This window comes from Lepidochelys olivacea, assembly GCF_965140295.1.
Source record: "Lepidochelys olivacea isolate rLepOli2 genome assembly, chromosome: 1".
Taxonomy (NCBI): domain Eukaryota; kingdom Metazoa; phylum Chordata; order Testudines; family Cheloniidae; genus Lepidochelys; species Lepidochelys olivacea.
In genome coordinates, this window is record NC_140411.1 from 241,590,360 (window position 1) to 241,610,296 (window position 19,937).

General features: G+C 49.1%; 1 protein-coding gene across 3 annotated transcripts in view; it reads left to right on the top strand.

Annotated features, from left to right (window-relative positions):
* BID (BH3 interacting domain death agonist) overlaps nucleotides 1-19,937 on the top strand; it is a 39,680-nt gene that overhangs the window by 9,133 nt on the left and 10,610 nt on the right. Inside the window, exon 1 of one of the 3 annotated variants that reach the window (XM_084634199.1) lies at nucleotides 16,450-16,468. The exons of the other annotated variants lie outside the window; for them this stretch is intronic. The gene's annotated coding sequence lies outside the window, so the exon portion shown is untranslated. Of the gene's footprint in view, nucleotides 1-16,449; nucleotides 16,469-19,937 lie in introns of those variants that run through there. 3 annotated transcript variants of the gene reach the window in all.

A 19,937-nucleotide genomic window follows, 5' to 3' on the forward strand; every position in this document is an offset into this window, starting at 1 on the left:
CCTGTATCCAGCCCTGTGTGAACAGGAGGAAGAGGCTACAGGTATCAGTAACACACCAAAATGTTTCCACTCTCACTAAAATCAGGCCACTCTCATGGTTTTAAGTCATTTTTTCCTGTAGGACTCCCTGCTTCCCTTCACCCCAGAATCTACAATCAAAGCCTTTACCCAGCATCAGGTGAGATGCTAATGGGTGTCTGATTCTGTGGATGCATAAGTGGCTGCAAGCGTCACCTTGTGCCGTATTTCCGACCCCTGGAACAAGCAGAACTATAGACGGTTTCTGACACTGCCCATGCTACAGTTCTTCGAGTGCTTGCTCATGTGTATTCCACAGTAGGTGTTCATGCTCGCCATGTGCACCGGTGCCGGAAGTTTTTCCCTTAGCAGTACCCGTAGGGGGAGCGCTGCTGCGACCCCTGGAGTGGTGCCTTTATAGCGTGCTATAAGGGGAACCGTGCACTCCCCTCACCCTCAGTTCCTTCTTGCCGCCAGTGAGGGTACATCGGAACTACTTGCTCCAGCTTCACTTCGCTGCAGCTCATCCCAGAACTCGTCATTCGTTGTTAGTGGTACCTGTGTGTGTTAGTTCAACAAGTTTCAGTTCAGTTAGTTAGTGTTCGGGCCAGGGCATGCCCCGTGCCCCAGGGTTTAAATCGTGTGACTCTTGCAGGCGTTGGATGCCCAGAAGTGACCTGCCCACCGACTGTCTCCGCTGCTTGGGTCAATCCCACATTAGCGACCGCTGTAAGATCTGCAGGTCCTTCAAACCTAGAACCAACAAGGAAAGAGTCATTAGACTTCGGGCCCTTCTCATGGAGTCGGCACTGGCCCCAACCCCGGTGCGCCGAGCGGATTCGGCACTGGCACCTCGTCTTCGGTACGCAGTGATCCCCTGGCACCTTCCGGTGGCCGGCACTGCTCACCATCTCAGAAACAGAGAAAGCCCCTGTCTTCTCAGCGGTGTCAAGAGAAAGCAAGGGGAGAGGCTAGACCCAAATTGGGCAGCCCCAGTTCCCCCCTGGGCTCCAGAGCTCCGACTCATATGGAGCGGAGCAGCCCGGTTGCGTCGACTCAGGTCTCTCTGGATGGCCGGAGGCCCTGCAGGCGGTCTGAGACATTATGACTCTGCAGGTACCCGGGGCACCACCGGCGCCCAGGCCCCACTCTAGAGGCAAGCCGCCACTGGGCTCTAGGCAGTTGACCCCGACCCTGACCCGATGCAGATCCCGGTTAGGGGACTGCTCTCGGTCCCGCTCAGCGTCCTGTCAGGGCACAGTCTCCAGCCTCCGCTTTCATCACCCACTAGGTAGTCTGGTTGGGTACCGTTGGATCGGAGTTCCAGGCACTGCTCCACACTGAGCAGAGAGTATCAACAGGACAGGGACAGGCACAGGCGCCGTACGCGCTCCTCGTCTCGTCGGAGCTACTGTAGCTGCTCCCGACGCGGGCTCCGTCGCCGTTCGCACTCCAGCGCTCTCTCCTCGAGGCACCGTGCCCACGACTCCCGGTGGGGATCACCAGCTCCGCGTCGTCACGGATCTAGGCGTCGCAGTGGCTCGAAGTAGTGGCTCGAGGCAGCACCGTTCCTCGATGTTGGAGTCCCGATCCCGTGGCAGACGTCGTTCTCTGCACCATCAATCGTACCGCTCCCATGGTACTGATAGGTCGTTGGTAACCTTGACCCACCCGCGGCCCCCTATGTCCCAGCCCAGCCAACCCGACCAGCTGGTGCTGCTGGTTCCGCAGTACGGTCAGTGGCAAGGGCCCCCATGGCAGGGACAGTGGTGCCAGCAGACCCCCTGACCCCCCCCCATGCATGCCCACCCAGGGGCTCGTTCGGTAGCAGGGATGTCGGAGGCTCCCTCCACCTCACTATCCAGGCCTCCAAGGGATAAGGACTCTAGAAGGCTGGACTCGTTTGGTAGGAAGCTTTATTAGTCATCCAGTTTCCAGCTCCAGGTGGCCAACCACCAACCCCTCCTCAGCTGTTATGAGTTTAACTTGTGGGGGTCACTGCCCAAATTCAGACCCTCCCTTCCGGGGCGTGAAAGGAAGGAATTTAAGGCACTCGTGGAGGAGGGTGCTGCTGCCGTAAAGGCTGCTCTGCAGGCAGCATCGGATGCAGGTGACACGGCTGCTCGGTCCATGGCCTCGGCGGTGTCCATGCGCAGAGCGTCGTGGCTACTGCTGTCCGGGCTCTCCATGGAGGTGCAGTCTGTGATGCAGGATCTTCCCTTCAATGGCAGGGACCTGTTCGCGGAACAAACAGACGTGAAACTTCATGGCATGAAGGACTCGTGTACTACCCTGCAAACCCTCAGGCTTTATGTCCTGCCTGCCAAGGACAAGCCTAAGCTGCAGGCTCCCGCCCCGGCTCCCCAGCCAAGATATGAGCCCGCCTATAAGAGATCCAAAAGAGGCAACCTCAGAGGCAGTCTCGCTCTGCCCCGCAGCCTGGGCCCTCGAGGGGCAAGCAGCAGGGCAAGAGGCGTTTTTGACTGGTTGCAGGAGGGTACCTCCTGAGAGGACACTACTACCAATAAAGTTTGCCTTCAGCAACCGCTTGTGTGCCTTCCTTGTGGAATGGTCCCGAATAACATGGGACCGTTGGGTTCTCAACACCATTTTCCAGGGCTACATGCTACAGTTTGTCTCATCCCTGCCCTCTCACTCCTCTCCCTGGGACGGCGGGGGGGACCCATCACATGTATCCCTGCTAGAGCAGGAAGTGGGTCGGCTCCTCAGCTTGGGAGCTGTGGAGAAAGTTCCAAGGGAGTTCTGGGGGAAAGGGTTTTACTCCCATTACTTCCTTATCCCGAAGGCGAAAAGGGGGCTCAGGCCTATCCTGGATTTGCGACACCTCAATTGGTTCATGGCCAAATGCCGGTTCCGCATGGTCTCTCTGGCATGTATCATACCCTCTCTGGACCCTGGTGACTGGTATGCAGCCCTGGACCTTCAGGATGCATACTTCCATATCCATATATTCGAGGGGCACAGACATTTCCTTCGTTTCTTGGTGGGACAGGACCACTACCAGTTTACGGTCCTCCCATTTGGTCTGTCCACCGCGCCAAGGGTATTCACAAAGTGTATGGCAGTCGTGGCGGCCTACCTCAGATGCTGAGGGGTCCAGATATTTCCCTACCTCAACGACTGGCTGCTGAAGGGCAGCTCACGGTCTTCGGTACGGGACCATGCGGAGCTGCTTTTGGCTACGTGTGCCGACCTAGGCCTCCTAGTAAACGAGGCCAAGTCGACATTGGTTCCAATGCAGCGCATAGAATTCATAGGTGCTCTCCTGGATGCCGCTAAGGCCACAGCCTCGCTTCCCCTGGGCAGGTTCCAGACCCTGAAGGGGCTCATAGCCTCAGTCGTGGAGTTCCCCATGATCACGGCCAGAGCATGCCTGCAGCTCCTGGGCCACATGGTGGCATGCACGTACGTGGTCCACCATGCCAGACTTTGGATGAGGCCCCTCCAACTCTGGCTGGCCTCAGAGTTCTCCCAGGCCTGGGACAGGCTGGACAAAGTCCTCACAGTACCGGTGCCGGTGATCACTTCACTAAAATGGTGGTCCTGCCCCGTCAGTATGCTCCAGGGGATTCCCTTCTGGGACCTGAACCCCTCGCTAGACCTAGGGAACTCACAGACCCAAGGGATGTGGTCGGCCTCGGAGTTGTCCCTTCACATAAATGTCAGGGAACTCAGGGCAATAGGCTTAGCCTGTGTGGCATTCAGCTCACAATTGCGCGGCAAGGTGGTCAGAGTACTCACGGACAAAACCGCTGCGATGTTTTATATCAACAGGCGGGGCGAGGTCCTCGGCCCTCTACAGGAAGCCCTCAGGCTCTGGGAGTTTTGTATAGCCCACGACATCTCCCTGAAGGCTTTCCACCTGCCAGGCGTCAACAACACACAGGCCAATTGCTTGAGCAGGGTTTTCTCCTCCCAACACGAGTGGTCGCTCCACTCTGAGGTCGCTTACCAGCTCTTCCAAGCATGGGGTACTCCCCAAGTAGACCTGTTTGTGACCTGACACAACCAGCATTGCCACCAGTTCTGTTCCATAGGGGGGTGGGGAGGAACACAATCTCAGATGCCTTCCTCCTGCCGTGGTCGGGTCAATTCCTCTATGCCTCTCCCCTTTTCCCCCTTATCGGCAAGGTCTTGGAGAAAGTGAAAATGGACAAGGCATGCGTCGTCCTGATCGCACCAGCTTGGTCCCGGCAGCGTTGGTACGGGACCCTCCTGAGCTTGCTGGTGGCTCCTCCGTGGCTGTTGCCACTCCGCCCGGACCTACTCTCTCAGGACCAGGGCTGCCTCCTCCACCCCAATCTGGACACCCTCCATTTGACACTGTGGCTGCTCAGTGGCTAGATGCAGAGAAGAGAAGGTGTTCGGAAGGGGTCAGGAGTGTTCTCCTAGAAAGTAGGAAGCCATCCACGAGCCTACCCGGCAAAGTGGTCCAGGTTCTCCAGGTGGGCGGGCAGGCGGGGTACTTCCCCAGGGTCTGCCCCGCTCCAACTTATCCTTGAGTACCTCCTTCACCTTAGAACTCAGGGTCTGGCACCTTCCTCCGTCAGGCTGCACCTGGCAGCTATATCAGCGTTCTATCCGCCGGTCCAGGGCTGCTCGGTTTTCTCCCATGCCATGAACAGGCTAGACCGGTCCTTTCTGTTTGCTAGAACCCCGTTCCTCAGTAGGATCTAAACTTGGTGGTGTTCTGCCTCACGGTGCCCCCGTTTGAGCCCCTGACCACATGCTCCTGCTCTCACCTTTCATGGAAGGTAGCCTTCCTCATGGCTATCACATCAGTCCAGTGGGTTTCAGAGTTCAGGGCCCTGACCTGCGACCCCTCCCCCCCCCACATGGTCTTTCACAAGGACAAGGTTCAGCTCCGCCCACACCCTGCATTCCTCCCTAAGGTGGTCTCCGCCTTCCACGTGAGCCAGGACATCTTCCTGCCTGTCCTCTGCACCAAACCTCATGCCTCTAACGAGGAATGCTGCCTCCATATGCTTGATGTGCACAGGGCACTGCCTTTTTATCTGGACCGGACTAAGCCGTTCCGCAGGTCTTCGCAACTATTTGTTGCTTCAGCTGAGCGCATGAAGGGTCAACAGATCTCCACCCAGAGGCTTTTCTGGTGGATTATATCGTGCATCCACTAACGCTACGACCTAGCAGGGGTTCCCTCACCACCTATCGTGAAGGTGCACTCGACAAGGGCTCAGGCCTTGTCTGCTGCCTTTGTGGCCCATGTCTCTATCCAGGACATCTGTCGAGCCGCTACCTGGTCCTCAGTTCACACGTTCACCTCGCACTATGCGATTGTCTCCCACGCCAGGGAAGACGCTGGTTTCGGTGGAGCTGTGCTTCAGCCAGGGAATCTGTGAACTCCTACCCACTTCCATCGGACATAGCTTGCAATCACCTACTGTGGAATACACGAGCAAGCACTCGAAGAGAAAGGACAGTTTCCTGTTCCGTAAATGGCGTTCTTCAAGACATGTTGCTCATGTCTTATCCACATCCCGCCCTCCTTCCCCTCTGTCGGAGTTGGTCCGGCAAGAAGGAACCGAGGGTGGGGGGAGCGCAGGGCTCCCCTTATAGCGTGCTATAGAGGTACTACTCCAGGGGTCACAGCAGCGCTCCCCCTCCAGGTACTGCTAAGGGAAAAACTTCTGGCACCGGTGAACATGGCGAGCACGCGCAGCTACTATGGAATAGACATGAGCAACGTATCTCAAAGAACGCCAGTTAAGGAACAAGTAACTGTCCTTTACCTAGGGCACTCACCCTCACTGTACCTGGACTGCCCGTGTAGCACAACCCAATGGGTTGCCCAGTCTAGTGTCACATCTGCTTGATCTCTAATTTTTAAGGGGGGAAATCTTCCCCTGAGATCTTGGAGTGAAGGTTTTGGGGAGATGCATTGTACTACTCTGACAACAAATTCCTTTGGGCTCTGTAGTCGCTAATCTAGTGCTTCCCAGTTGAGCTGAAGCAAGTCCACGTAGGACAGCTGATCACAGAGCTTTGGGGTTTCACATCCATTTTCTGGGCCCTACAGTGCTCAGAAGCTGTTTGCATTTCCTGACACTGACAAGTTGAATCTGAAAGTGAAATGCCATCTGGGTCTTTTGTGTACAGTCATGTTTCCTCCCTAGTGAACCTGGACTTTGGATTACCATGTCATTCTCTATCTCTTAGTTGGAGGAGTGGGGGAGCTGCTTCCCCTGAGTCTGTAGCAATGTCAGCTGGAATATAGGCAGGGGGAGCTAGTGTGTGTTATGTTACGGAACTGTATGAAGATCTGCCTGTTGCCACAGCCATAATAGATGCAGATTCTAGGAAGCTGCTCCTCAAAAACCCAACCAAGTAATCCCCTGCATCAGACAGCAAACCTCCTGGATCAGGTTCTTTGGAAACCAGAGATTCCCCCTGTTTGTAAATTCTTGACTAAAGGAGTTTGAAAGTGATATCTTTCTCCCCCGTACTCCCCGAGAAGGCATAAGTCAAGAGAGACAGCTAAATAGTCAAGACTGTCAAAAGTCACTAGTGATTTTGGATGGCTCAATTTTTGGGTGCCCAACTTGAAGCACTTTAAAGAGGCCTGATTTCCAGGAAGTGCTGAGCACCCACCCTCTGAAAATCAGGGCCCTTTATGGAGTGTCAAGTCATGCTCTCAAAATTATTAATCACTCTTGATAATTTTGGCCTTTGAATTTATTGGTATCCATTTGTTAAACTTTTTTTTTGGGGGGGGGGATTGTTGCAAAACAGGACTGGAGACAGGACAGCAAGGCACTGGATTATTCTACCGCACAGTACATTCAGGTTAAACATAGGGCCACTCTTTCTTTTTCCATGTATGGAACATTTTGTTGACTTGTCCATACTAATACATTATTTCCTACCTGAGGGAAGTGGGTGTGTTAGCTCTTAGGAGGTTTATAATTATACTGCGTTTGTATTTGGGAAAAGTCCAATGGAAACATTTAAAATGAAAGCTCATGTTTCAGAAAAGCTGCCAAATGTGGCAATGACCGGTCTGGAAACATGAACACAGCGTCCGGTGTGACTTCTGTGAAGTCTAGTCTCTGTGTTCATGCCTCAAACCCCTCTGCTTGTTCAGTCTGTGGTGAATGATTCTGACTCTAGAAAGGCGGACAGGTCCAGCTTGAATAATTCTGCTGACCAACTGGCTGGAGTTTGGTTCTCTTGATAGGGAATTACTACATTACTCTGAACTGTAGAGAAGCTGACCAGGCCTCTGTGAGCTTAATTGCAGTAGGCTGCTCTGCTCATATCTCCCTAAAAACATTCTCTCTCCTAACATAGGAGCTTTGGATTATCCAGATTGTTTCAGCATTCAGATGTTCACATTATGAGCGAAGCATACCAGGTTTTTCCTGTAGCTGTTCCTTTAGAAAGCATTCCAGATATCTCTAGTATTTCTGTATGGATCTGGGCCAGATATTCTTTCCCAGATATACTATGATCTGATGGTAACCTAAGCCGGAGGGCATGGCTGCTAGGAATGGTGGAATGTTGGCCTAGCTCTTCTGGCAAAATCTCCCTTCTGGTTCTGATAAGTGTCCTGGGGTAAGTCACCAGAGTTAGGCAAGGAGGACCTTAGCTTCACACTTTCTCCGGGTCTGGTGGTCTCCTGCTCAGTGACTGTGGACAAGTGATGATATGGAATAGAATCCCTCACACCTTTCCAGCCCAGAACTTCCAAGAGACCCTTGGTGACAACAGATAACTGTTCTGGGTAAATGTGCAAGAGAACCCATAGCTGTCAAGACTAAAATAGAGTGTGTGCCTGGAGTTAAAGCAGGCTTGAGAGAGAGAGGATTTGTCAAAACTTTTTTTTTTTTTCTTCAAATATGGGATGGTCTCCCAAATGGCCCAGTGACTAAAGCATATCACGGGGGTTTAGGAGACCTGGGTTCTGTTCCCAGCTAAGTCACCTGCTATGACCTCAAGTCGCTTGCTGTACTTTTTGGTGCCTCAGTTTACCCATCTATAAAATGAGGATAATGATGCCTAGCCATCTTTTGAATCTCTGAGGTGTGTATATGAAAAATGTAGTATTTAGTGGCCTGAATTTCAAAGGTTGTGGGTAACTGTAGCTACCTTTTTGAAGTGAATGGGAGCTGGGGTGCTCAATATCACTATATTTCAAGCCAATAACTGTAATATTATCCAGACTGCAGTAGTCCATTGAAACAATGTGGAACTCCCTTGTCTAGGGATGTGAAGGCCAAAACTATAACAGGGTTCAAAAAAGAACGAGATAAGTTCATGGAGGATAGGTCCATCAATTGTTGTTAGCCAAGATGATCAGGGATGCAACCCCCTGCTCTGTGTCACTCTACCTTCCGGTTGCCAGAAGCGGTGAATGGGCGATGGGATGGATCACTCAGCGATTGTCTGTTCTGTTCATTTCTTCGGAAACCCCTGGCATTGGCCACTGTCAGAAGACAGGATACTGGGTAGATGGACCTTTGGTCTGACCCAGTATGGCTGCTTTTATGTTCTTAATGTTGCAAAGCAGCACAGGTGCAAATGCACAGAATAATTGCCTCTGCCCACACTCCACCTATCTTTTACGTCCTGGCTTCTAGGCTGCGGGTGGCCTGTCTCTGTTCCTTCCTCTTTCCCTCCCTTTCCTTAAGCTGGGATCAAATCCTTTTCTTTGGGATCATTAGCCCTAGACGGGTGCTTGACAAAGTGTGATGGCCTTGTAGGCACTATTATTAGTTTGCCTATGTGTTCTTTTATCAGTGGCAGGCTCAGAAAGGGGGGAACCACATAAACACTAATGTCACTCCATTTATTAAAATAACTGCCTCAATATTGTAGTGCTTCATTAAACCACCAGCTGCATCTGTGAGACTTAAATAAAAGATATATGCACCTCTACTGTGATCTAGGGCCGTGAATAGGACTATTCTTTAATTCCGCTCCCGCTATTATGGCTGCAGGTCGTATGGGACCTTTGGGATCCCAGACCCACTGCAGGTTCTACAGAGTCCCACTCAGGGCTCTACCTTGATCCTTTCTCCCTGAAAAGTCTGAGTTGCCCTGGCTGCAAAGGATGCTGCTCTTTCCACATTCAAAAGGAGCCCTGTGAAGTGAATGTAAGCAAAATATCATACTTGAGCCAAGATTTGAAAAAAGGGTACCTAAAATTAGGCACATACATCCACACTTAGGCATCTAGAAGAGGAATTTTCAAAAATGCCAAAGTGACTTAGGAGCTTGTGGTCTTTACATAAATTTGAATTTTCTTGTGGGGGTGGGGAATAAGTCTGATATTTTGCTCCTGATTATTTTGTGCCATTGTAGCACCTCTTGAACATGGGACAGGGACTGCTTCTGACAGCCAAAGCAGCATGGCACTCCAGTGCCTTGGTGACGTGAGTCCTCTTGGGATGGATGGCATTGAGTTTGCTGATGTTGGCATGCATGTGTGTATATATCAGGAGTAGTCCCTGATGTTAGTTAGAAGTCCCTGGAATAAAGAACCTGTTAGCTCTACAGTGTTGTTGCTCACTCCAAATTCGGGCATATAACACTTTTGGCAATGAAGATGGCTATGCTCCCACTTACTTTTGTCCTCTCCTCCGCAATCTGTCTTGCCCTGATGGCTGAGCCTATGGTAGTGGTTATGTAAACCACTTTTCGTATGTTTGAAGATTGTTTCTGGGTCCAGTGAGTAGGGCTACAGAGAGATGGAGTCTGTTCTTGGCTTTGCCGCTGACCTTCTAGGTGACTTTGGGCAAGTCACTTCCCGTGTTTCCCCCATTTATTAAATGGGGGTGATACTTCCCTTTCTCCCTAAAGCACTTTGAGTGCTAGATAAGAGCTAAGTTTCATTCTTGTTAAAGATGGCGACATCCCTGTTGCCAGGCAGCGAGCTCAGCTGTGACCCTGACTGGCAATGGAAGACCAACGTACATTTCATGCACTTACCCTAAGTCATCAGGAAGGGGATGTCTACACTATGAAATTAGGTCGAATTTATAGAAGTCAGTTTTTTAGAAATCGTTTTTATATAGTTGATTGTGTGTCCCCCCACACAAAATGCTTTAAGTGCATTAACTCGGCAGAGTGCTTCCACAGTACCGAGGCTAGCGTCGACTTCGGGAGTGTTGCACTGTGGGTAGCTATCCTACAGTTCCCGCAGTCTCTGCCACCCATTGAAATTCTGAGTTGAGATCCCAATGCAAAAAACATTGTCGCGGGTGGTTCTGGGTACATGTTGTCAGGCCCTCCCTCCCTCCATGAAAGCAACGGCAGACAATCGTTTCGTGCCTTTTTTCCTGAGTTACGTGTGCAGATGCCATACCATGGCAAGCATGGAGCCCGCTCAGATCACTTTGGCAATTAGGAGCACATTAAACACCATGCGCATTATCCAGCAGTATATGCAGCACCAGAACCTGGCAAAGTGAAACCGGGAGAATAGGCAACGTCACCGCGGTGACGAGAGTGATGAGGACATGGACACAGACTTCTCTCAAAGCACGGGCCCTGGCAATGTGGGCATCATGGTACTAATGGGACGGGTTCATGCAGTGGAACGCTGATTCTGGGCCCGGGAAACAAGCACAGACTGGAGAGACCACATAGTGTTGCAGGTCTGGGACGATTCCCAGTGGCTGCGAAACTTTTGCATGCGTAAGGCCACTTTCATGGAACTTTGTGACTTGCTTTCCCCTGCCCTGAAGCGCATGAATACCAAAATGAGAGCAGCCCTCACACTTGAGAAGCGAGTGGCAATAGCCCTGTGGAAGCTTGCAACGCAAGACCGCTACCGATCAGTCGGGAAACAATTTGGAGTGGGCAAATCTACTGTGGGGGCTGCTGTGATGCAAGTAGACAATGCAATCAAAGATCTGCTGATATCAAGGGTAGTGACCCTGGGAAATGCGCAGGTCATAGTGGATGGCTTTGCTGCAATGGGATTCCCTAACTGTGGTGGGGCCATAGACGGAACCCATATCCCTATCTTGGCACCGGAGCACCAAGCCGGCGAGTGCATAAACTGCAAGGGGTACTCTTCAATAGTGCTGCAAGCACTGGTGGATCACAAGGGATGTTTCACCAACATCAGCGTGGGATGGCAGGGAAAGGTAAATGACGTTCGCATCTTTAGGAACTCTGGTCTGTTTCAAAAGCTGCAGAAAGGGACTTTATTCCCAGACCAGAAAATAACCGTTGGGGATGTTGAAATGCCTGTAGTTATCCTTGGGGACCCAGCCTACCCCTTAATGCCATGGCTCATGAAGCCATACACAGGCAGCCTGGACAGTAGTCAGGAGCTGTTCAATTACAGGCCGAGCAAGTGCAGAATGGTGGTAGAATGTGCATTTGGATGTTTAAAAGTGCACTGGCGCAGTTTACTGACTCGGTTAGACCTCAGCGAAACCAATATTCCCATTGTTACTACTGCTTGCTGTGTGCTTCACAATATCTGTGAGAGTAAGGGGGAGACGTTTATGGCGGGGTGGGAGGTTGAGGCAAATCGCCTGGCCACTGGTTACGCGCCGCGAGACACCAGGGTGGTTAGAAGAGCACAGAAGGGTGCGGTGCGCATCAGAGAAGCTTTGAAAACCAGTTTCATGACTGGCCAGGCTACGGTGTGAAAGTTCTGTTTGTTTCTCCTTGATGAAACCCGCCACTCCTTGGTTCACTCTACTTCCCTGTAAGCTAACCACCCTCCTCCTCGCCCTTCAATCACCGCTTGCAGAGGCAATAAAGTTATTGTTGCTCCACATTCATGCATTCTTTATTAATTCATCACACAAATAGGGGGATAACTGCCAAGGTAGCCTGGGAGGGGTGGTGGAGGAGAGAAGGACAAGGCCACACAGCACTTTAAAAGTTTAAAACTTTAAAACTTTATTGAATGCCAGCCTTCTGTTGCTTGTGCAATCCTCTGGGGTAGAGTGGCTGGGTGGCCAGAGGCCCCCCCCACCGCGTTCTTGGGCGTCTGGGAGAGGAGGCTATGGACTTGGGGAGGAGGGCGGTTGGTTACACAGGGGCTGTAGCGGCAGTCTGTGCTCCAGCTGCCTTTCCTGTAGCATATTAGTTTGATCCTCCAGCAGCCTCAGCATTGAATCCTGCCTCCTCTCATCACGCTGCTGCCACCTTTCAGCTTCAGCCCTGTCTTCAGCCCACCACTTACTCTCTTCAGCCCGCCACCTCTCCTCCCAGTCATTTTGTGGTTTCCTGCACTCTGACATTGTCTGCCTCCATGCATTCGTCTGTGCTCTGTCAGTGTGGGAGGACAGCATGAGCTCAGAGAACATTTCATCGCGAGTGCATTTTTTTCGCCTTCTAATCTTCACTAGCCTTTGGGAAGGAGAAGATCCCGTGATGCTTGAAACACATGCAGCTGGTGGAGGAAAAGAAAGGGACAGTGGTATTTAAAAAGTCACATTTTATGGAACAATGGGTACACTCTTTCACGGTAAACCTTGCTGTTAACATTACATACATAGCACATGTGCTTTCGTTACAAGGTCGCATTTTGCTTCCCCACACCGTGTGGCTAGCCCCTCCCTGTGGCTAACAGTGGGGAACATTTCTGTTCAGCCACAGACAAACAGCCCAGCAGGAACAGGCACCTCTGAATGTCCCCTTAAGAAAAGCACCCTATTTCAACCAGGTGACCATGAATGATATCACTCTCCTGAGGATAACACAGAGAGATAAAGAACGAATGTTGTTTGAACGCCAGCAAACATACACTGAAATGCTTTGTTCTACAATAATTCCCGAGTATGTGCTACTGGCCTGGAGTGGTAAAGTGTCCTACCATGGTGGATGGAATAAGGCTGCCCTCCCCAGAAACCTTTTGCAAAGGCTTTGGGAGTACATCCAGGAGAACCGCAAATGCCAGGGCAAATTAATCATTAAACATGCTTGTTTTTAAACCATGTATACTATTTTAAAAGGTACACTCACCAGAGGTCCCTTCTCCGCCTGGCGGGTCTGGGAAGCAGCTTTGGGTGAGTTTGGGGGGTACTGGCTCCAGGTCCAGGGTGAGAAACAGTTCCTGGCTGTCGGGAAAACCGGTTTCTCCGCTTGCTTGCTGTGCGCTATCTACAACCTCATCATCATCTTCCTCGTCCCCAAAACCTGCTTCCCTGTTGCCTCCATCTCCATTGAAGGAGTCAAACAACACGGCTGTGGTAGTGGTGGCTGAACCCCCTAAAATAGTATGCAGCTCATCATAGAAGCGGCATGTTTGGGGCTCTGACCCGGAGCAGCCGTTTGCCTCTCTGGTTTTCTGGTAGGCTTGCCTCAGCTCTTTAAGTTTCACACGGCACTGCTTCGGGTCCCTGTTATGGCCTCTGTCCTGCATGCCCTGGGAGATTTTGACAAATGTTTTGGCATTTCGAAAACTGGAACGTAGTTCTCATAGCACAGATTCCTTTCCCCATACAGCGATCAGATCCTGTACCTCCCGTTCGGTCCATGCTGAAGCTCTTTTGCGTTTCTGGGACTCCATCATGGTCCCCTCTGCTGATGAGCTTTGCATGGTCACCTCTGCTGATGAGCTCTGCACTCACCTGCAGCTTGCCCTGCTGGCCAAACAGGAAATTGAAATTCAAAAGTTCGCGGGCCTTTTCCTGTCTACCTGGCCAGTGCATCTGAGTTGAGAGTGCTGTCCAGAGCGGTCACAATGGAGCACTCTGGGATAGCTCCCGGAGGCCAATACCATCTAATTACAACCACAGTACCCCAGATTCAACCCGGCAAGGCCAATTTCAGCGCTAATCCCCTTGTCAGGGGTGAAGTAAGGAAATCGATTTTTAAGAGCCCTTTAAGTTGAAAAAAGGGCTTCGTCTTGTGGATGGGTCCAGGGTTAAATTGATTTATCGCTGGTAAATTTGACCTCAACTCCTAGTGTAGACCAGGGCTTAGAGGCTATTAGAATTTCAGTTCTAGAGAACTTCTTCATGCCAAAGTGAAAGCAGCTGTAGAAAGATAAGCATCTTGACAGTGCACAAAAAAGCAGCAATGTTGCTGACTGATAGGTTGTTTCTATCCAGGGGATTATTTCTCTGTTTGTATGTGTTTCTATCTCAGATGTTCCCTCTACAAACTGCTCTAAATTATCCATACCCTGCATGTGTGAGTGACTACTGCTGGAAAGTATAGTTGTTTGGCTAGAAAAAGAACCTGGTATGGCTGAGACTAAAATAATTGCTGACAAGATTGAAGATCATATACGGCCCATTAATTCTCTAAAAGTGCAATCTGCAGACCTGCATAGGAGGAGTGGGTGAAATGCTGGTGAATGGATCTACAGCTCATGAGACAGATTCTGTGCTGAGCGTTTTAAGAGATGCAGCACAGAAGGTGTGGCCCTGGAGAAGAGTAGATGAAAGTGGCTTTGTGTATGACTTTTTAACCATCTAAATTCTGGGCTGCTGCAAAGTACCTGGGGAAATACTTTAATTGAGGGCAAGCTTCCCCAGGGCTGCTTATGGCAGCTGAGAACTTCTGTAGCTCTCAGCATTGTGCTACTTTCCTTATGTTTTGCTGGGGCTGCAAGGGGAGCAGCATGGGCCACTTACAACCTTTCATTTGCAGCTCTTTCACACTATCGATGTACTATCAGAGCCCAAGACAGAACTGGCCCCCATGTACCTCATAAGCACAATATACAGCAGCCACCTCCCTTATGATTTAATTGTGTCTCGACTGCACGTGTCCAGTTTCACAGCAGAGTTCATTACACAAATGAGGTTCTCTGTGTGGTTAGGCAGTACAGTTGGCCACAGTTCTTATTCCTGAATTGGTGTGTGTGTGATGTTACTGTGTAGATAACTGTGGTTCACCTCACCCTCTTCATTACCACTTTGCTGTGTTGCCACAAGCCACTGGATTTAGAGCCTAAACTGCTCCACACTTGTACAAAGGAAATAATCTTCTTCACTTCAAAATGCACTGGGGAGTTGTTAAAAGTGCCAACACTGCATGGAGCTGCTGAAAAACAGGAGACTTGGTCCTTGCCCTGCAAAAATTGCATTCCAAACCGATGCTAACATCTTGGGAGATCCAGAGAGAGCTCCTATTGGAACTGTTTGTGTTTAATATCATGGTGACAACTGTGCACCTGCAGAATTCTATAGTGTGGAAACCGCCACCTGGATTCACGCAATGGACCTTTCAGAGTAACAGCCGTGTTAGTCTGTCTTTGCAAAAAGAAAAGGAGTACTTGTGGCACCTTAGAGACTAGTCTCTAAGAGACTTAGACTAGTCTCTAAGGTGCCACAAGTACTCCTTTTCTTTTTGCAATGGACCTTGCATCTTTCTAAAACAACGGGTTGTTGCTGGATGCATTTCTTCCTCAGTCTTATGCAGGGATCATATTTATTTAACACACACACTCACTGAAGTTTCTATGGCACTGAGTCAGGCCACAGGGCTGGGTAACTGCATAGGAGGTGGGGAATAAAATAATGCTGGGGATGTGGCCTTTGTGCAGCAGAGATTGATAATTGTGTTTGTGATGGAAGCTGTCCCACAGGGGTTACAAGCTAAGACCAACTGTTTGTGTGGCTTGATGGGAGTGTAATAAGGCAACTCTGGCAGCCATCTGTTGCCTGGAGGAGGTAAGTATCACTGTCTTGGATGTCTAGAGCTCCTATATCACAAGGTCTCATCACCTGAGGTTCGCTAGGTTCTTACAAGTATTGTAGCCATCAGCAAGGTTGTGTTAGATACCTTTACTATCTTGAATCTGCACGTATTGCTTTCCAGGGGATCATGGCTAGATTTTGAAAGGCCAGTCTGGGATCCAGTGTTGTTTGGGTGAACATAGGGCCTGATCCTTTTCCCGCAGATGCTAACTGCAAAACTCCCATTGACTTAAACGATGCAGCATTCAGTTGTTATTGTGCAGAGACAGCCCAGCACAACATGAAGAAATTGCCAGACTTGTGCCTAAAGATTTAGGCAAGGCTGGTTTGCAAGTGATTTTTTTTCCAACTGCTGCTCTAGACAGAGGCATGTCTTTTGAAGTATGTGAGGCCTGATCTGCACCAGATTGTAGCAGTCACTCACAGTCCACATCAGCAAAAATATGTCTACCTTCTAGCCTTTTCTGGGACTTATGTGCTGTTGTTACAGAGTTTATTCCCAAATGGTGCCACGGTTGTGAGCCATAATTACCTGGTAACTAGCTTTCTTTGGACAATGCTACTCAGTCTCATTTTGAAGAACTGATTGCTAAGCAGTTTTAGAACCATCTCTCTGTTTTCTGTTTGTACAGCAGCCAGCACAACAGGGTCCTCGTCTGTGACTGGGGCTGCTAGGCACTACAGGAAAAATAGAAGCCTAGCACTTCCCTTGTTCTACAGTTTCCTTGCACTGCCAACTGAAGATGCTTCAGACTGTGGGCTAGGAGCAGAGCTCATGCAGATCCTGGAATGTATGTCTGAAAGAATAGCGATATGTTTTTGCAAGGATGCTAACTGAGGCTGAATGGATATGCTCCATTTTTATACGCTGGGAGTCTAGCAGTGGGGCTTCAAAGGGAAATGGCTCCAGCTACCAACCTGCAGTCACAGGCAGCACTAGACAAGCTGCTCTTAACTGAATTGAAACCTGGTTTATGGCTCCCAATTCTGCATTTAAATTAACGAGATGAGTTTTTAAGTGGAGTGGCTTATTGTTATATTAAGTATTTTTTCTTAGGCTACCTTTACACGCCAAGCTAGGAGTGCAGTTCCCAGCTTGCATACGCATACTCGCGCTAGGTCTCATCATCCGTAGTAGTGCAACCATGGCAGCACCACTGAGCCTTCTGGAGCACGTATCCACAGGGTCCCGGCAAGGTTGCCCTTGGCATGACTGAGCAGTGTTGCCACTGCCCATGCTACCACTGCTACACTACTGTTTATACTCACGCTCGCTCTCATCTAATGACCGCAGTACGTGTACGCGAGCTGGAGATTACAGCCCTGGGATATGATGAGTCATGTCCAAACAATGTCAGAGCTGCTATGCAATTATATTATTCCTGTCCCTCAGGGTGAAATTCATACAGAAGGTGAAGTTTGTTTATCTAGAACAATAATTCTTCCAACGTTTCAAATGGTTCCTTAAGGCATTTAAATAAGCTGGAGTATAAGGTGTATGTCGTGGTGGGGGAAACATGGTGATGAGAGTTAGCTGGCTGTCGCTGGAACATATTAAGAGTATGTGTTTATACTAGTGAGACTCTTCAGATTACAAGCCTGTTTTTTGAAATACCTGGAATAAAGCAGTTATTTAGTTCTTTCCTAGCTACATTATGTAAGACATGGGAGGTAATTGTCCTGCTCTCCTCAGTGCTGGTGAGGCCTCAGCTGGAGTACTGTGTCCAGTTCTGACTGCCACACTTTAAGAAAGATGTGGCAAAATTGGAGAAAGTCCAGAGGAGAGCAACAGAAATGATGATGGGTTTAGAAAACCGGACGTCTGAAGAAAGGCTGAAAGAATTGAACATGTTTAGTTTAGAGAAGAGGAGGCTGAGAGGGGGGATATAAGTCTTCATATACCTAAATGGTTGTTATAAAGAGGATGGTGATCAATTGTCCACCAAGGGTAGGATAAGTAGTAATCAGCGTAATTTGTAGCAAGGGAGATTTAGATTAGCTATTAGGAAACCCTTTCTAACTATAAGGGTGGTTAAGCACTGGAATAGGCTTCCAAGGGAGGTTGTGGAATCCCCATCATTGGAGGGTTTTATGAATAGGTTGGACAAACACCTGTCAGGGATGGTCTAGGTTTACTTGATCTTACCCCTCCAAGGGGGGATGGACTAGATGACCTCTTGAGGTCCTTTCCAGCCCTATATTTCTATGCTTGTATAACCATGCACTAGCAAGCTTCTCAGGGAGCAGGGATCACAGCAGAGTTACAGATATTAGCCTTTATGTTTTCCTGAATGTATTATTTTTATTAATATATAAGAACACATATGAAGATAAATGTAACACTCATGGTTTTAAAACACATCATTTGGATTACCCTTTTGCTTTTCCCCCCACAATTCAACTCCACTGTGGTTTTAACTGTTTCCACTACCTTGCAGAACAGCAGATGTAGAAATTCCTTGATACCACTTGAAAGCTGAGATTCTCCCTCTGATGGAGGGTGGTTTTTATGTGTGAACAGGAATCAAGTTACAGGCAACACCTGAGTAAGAGGCCAGGTTACTTCTGCAGTGAAGACAAGCCTTATGGTGAATAGGCAGTCACACAGGACTACCTTTCCATATTCTTAGCTTAATCCCCTTCTCCCCCCCCCAACCCCCACCCAAAACAACCATATCATGATGGTACAGTGTACATTAAAGTTGAGAGACTGTTTAGGGACATTAATTATAGCGTGGCACTGTTAACTTTAGCCCTTTAGTAGTGGGGTGGGCCATCATTCCTTCACTTAAAAAAAGATGTGTTCTTATCTCAAGTTAGCTAACACGAAGTAAAATCCTCATGAAAATTATGCAGTTTGTAGTTTCCACATGAATTAGTGAGTCAAGTTAAAGACTATGGGGGAGCCCAGGGTTTACCTCCACCTGCTAGCTTGTGTGAAAACTACAAACTGCCTTGTCTTCATTAGGATTTTACCTCATATTAACAACATGCTTTTTTGTACTGAAGACAAGGCCTAAGAAAAGGGTGATCAAACAACCTGTTCCAGGGTCTCGAAAATAGAATTAGGGTGTCCCTAGAATAGCTCACTTCTCACCCTGTCCCGGGTTTAGCCAGGGTTCCCTCAAAACAGCCTACTTATTAACCAACCTGTTTTCCTAAGGTCTGGGTCTCCAGGATGGCTAAGGAAATACCTGAAGGACATGGATACAACCTTCTGATAAATGATTGGCACAAAACAGTGTTCTTTCCAAAACCCAGCATCTTTTTACTGGTGCAAGTCAAAGAGCACCCCAAACCGTATTGCCTTGCGGTTTTGAAATGTTCCCAAGTGGCTGCACCCTGTTTCCAATGGCCAGTCTGCTGCAGGTTGCTGACAGCAATTGATAACGGTTCTTTAGTTTTACATATAAACATTTTCTCCACAATCAACACACATACATTCATCTTTATTCTCACACACACACACTCTCTCTCTCTCATCCTATACCATGACTCTAACTTTGAGTGACAAGCTTATTTTGTCTGCTGACTTTGCTCTATTGACAGGATTCCCTCTGGCGGTGGTGGTGCTGCTTCTTTCTCTGCTTTGTCATCTCCTCCCTCTTCGTGTCAGCTGTCTACTGAGACATAGTGACTTTTATACTGTCCTGTCAGAACTTTTTAGACACTTCTGTTAATATCTTCCTGTCAGATCTTTCTTGGGTGCATGCCAACTGCCAATCATTCCAAACCGTTAGTTCTGTTTTTAGCCTGCAATTGTTGTTTACCTCATAGTTATGATCTGCTGACCTTTCCCCTACTTTGGTTTTCCCACCAATTTTATTTTTAGTCTGTGTGACCTGCAGCTTTCACTTAATCATGGAGTGACCCTTATTTAAAATGGAAGCCAGAGGTACAAAATGGAGTCTGGGGAGTTTTCTCTGGTTTCAGGAGGAGAGTAGAAAGGAGGTCCTTTTGCCTCCTCCATGACACAGCTGGTCTGGCACATTTACATCACATATGTTGTGGGTCACTGACTGAGACAGAGTGTTGAACTAGATGGACCAACGGTCTGATGCAGAGTCACAAATTTTATCCGAGACCTAACTGGTTAACGTGTGGCTGTTAGATGGAACCAAGTAAATTCTGAGAAATCATGGCTAAAAGAACTGCTGCCCAAGTATTTGTATGTGGGGTTGGTTGAAATCACAAACCTGTAAAAGCCCTCCAAAAAGCTGGGAAATACCTTTTCTTTCCTGAACAATTTGTGTCTCCTTG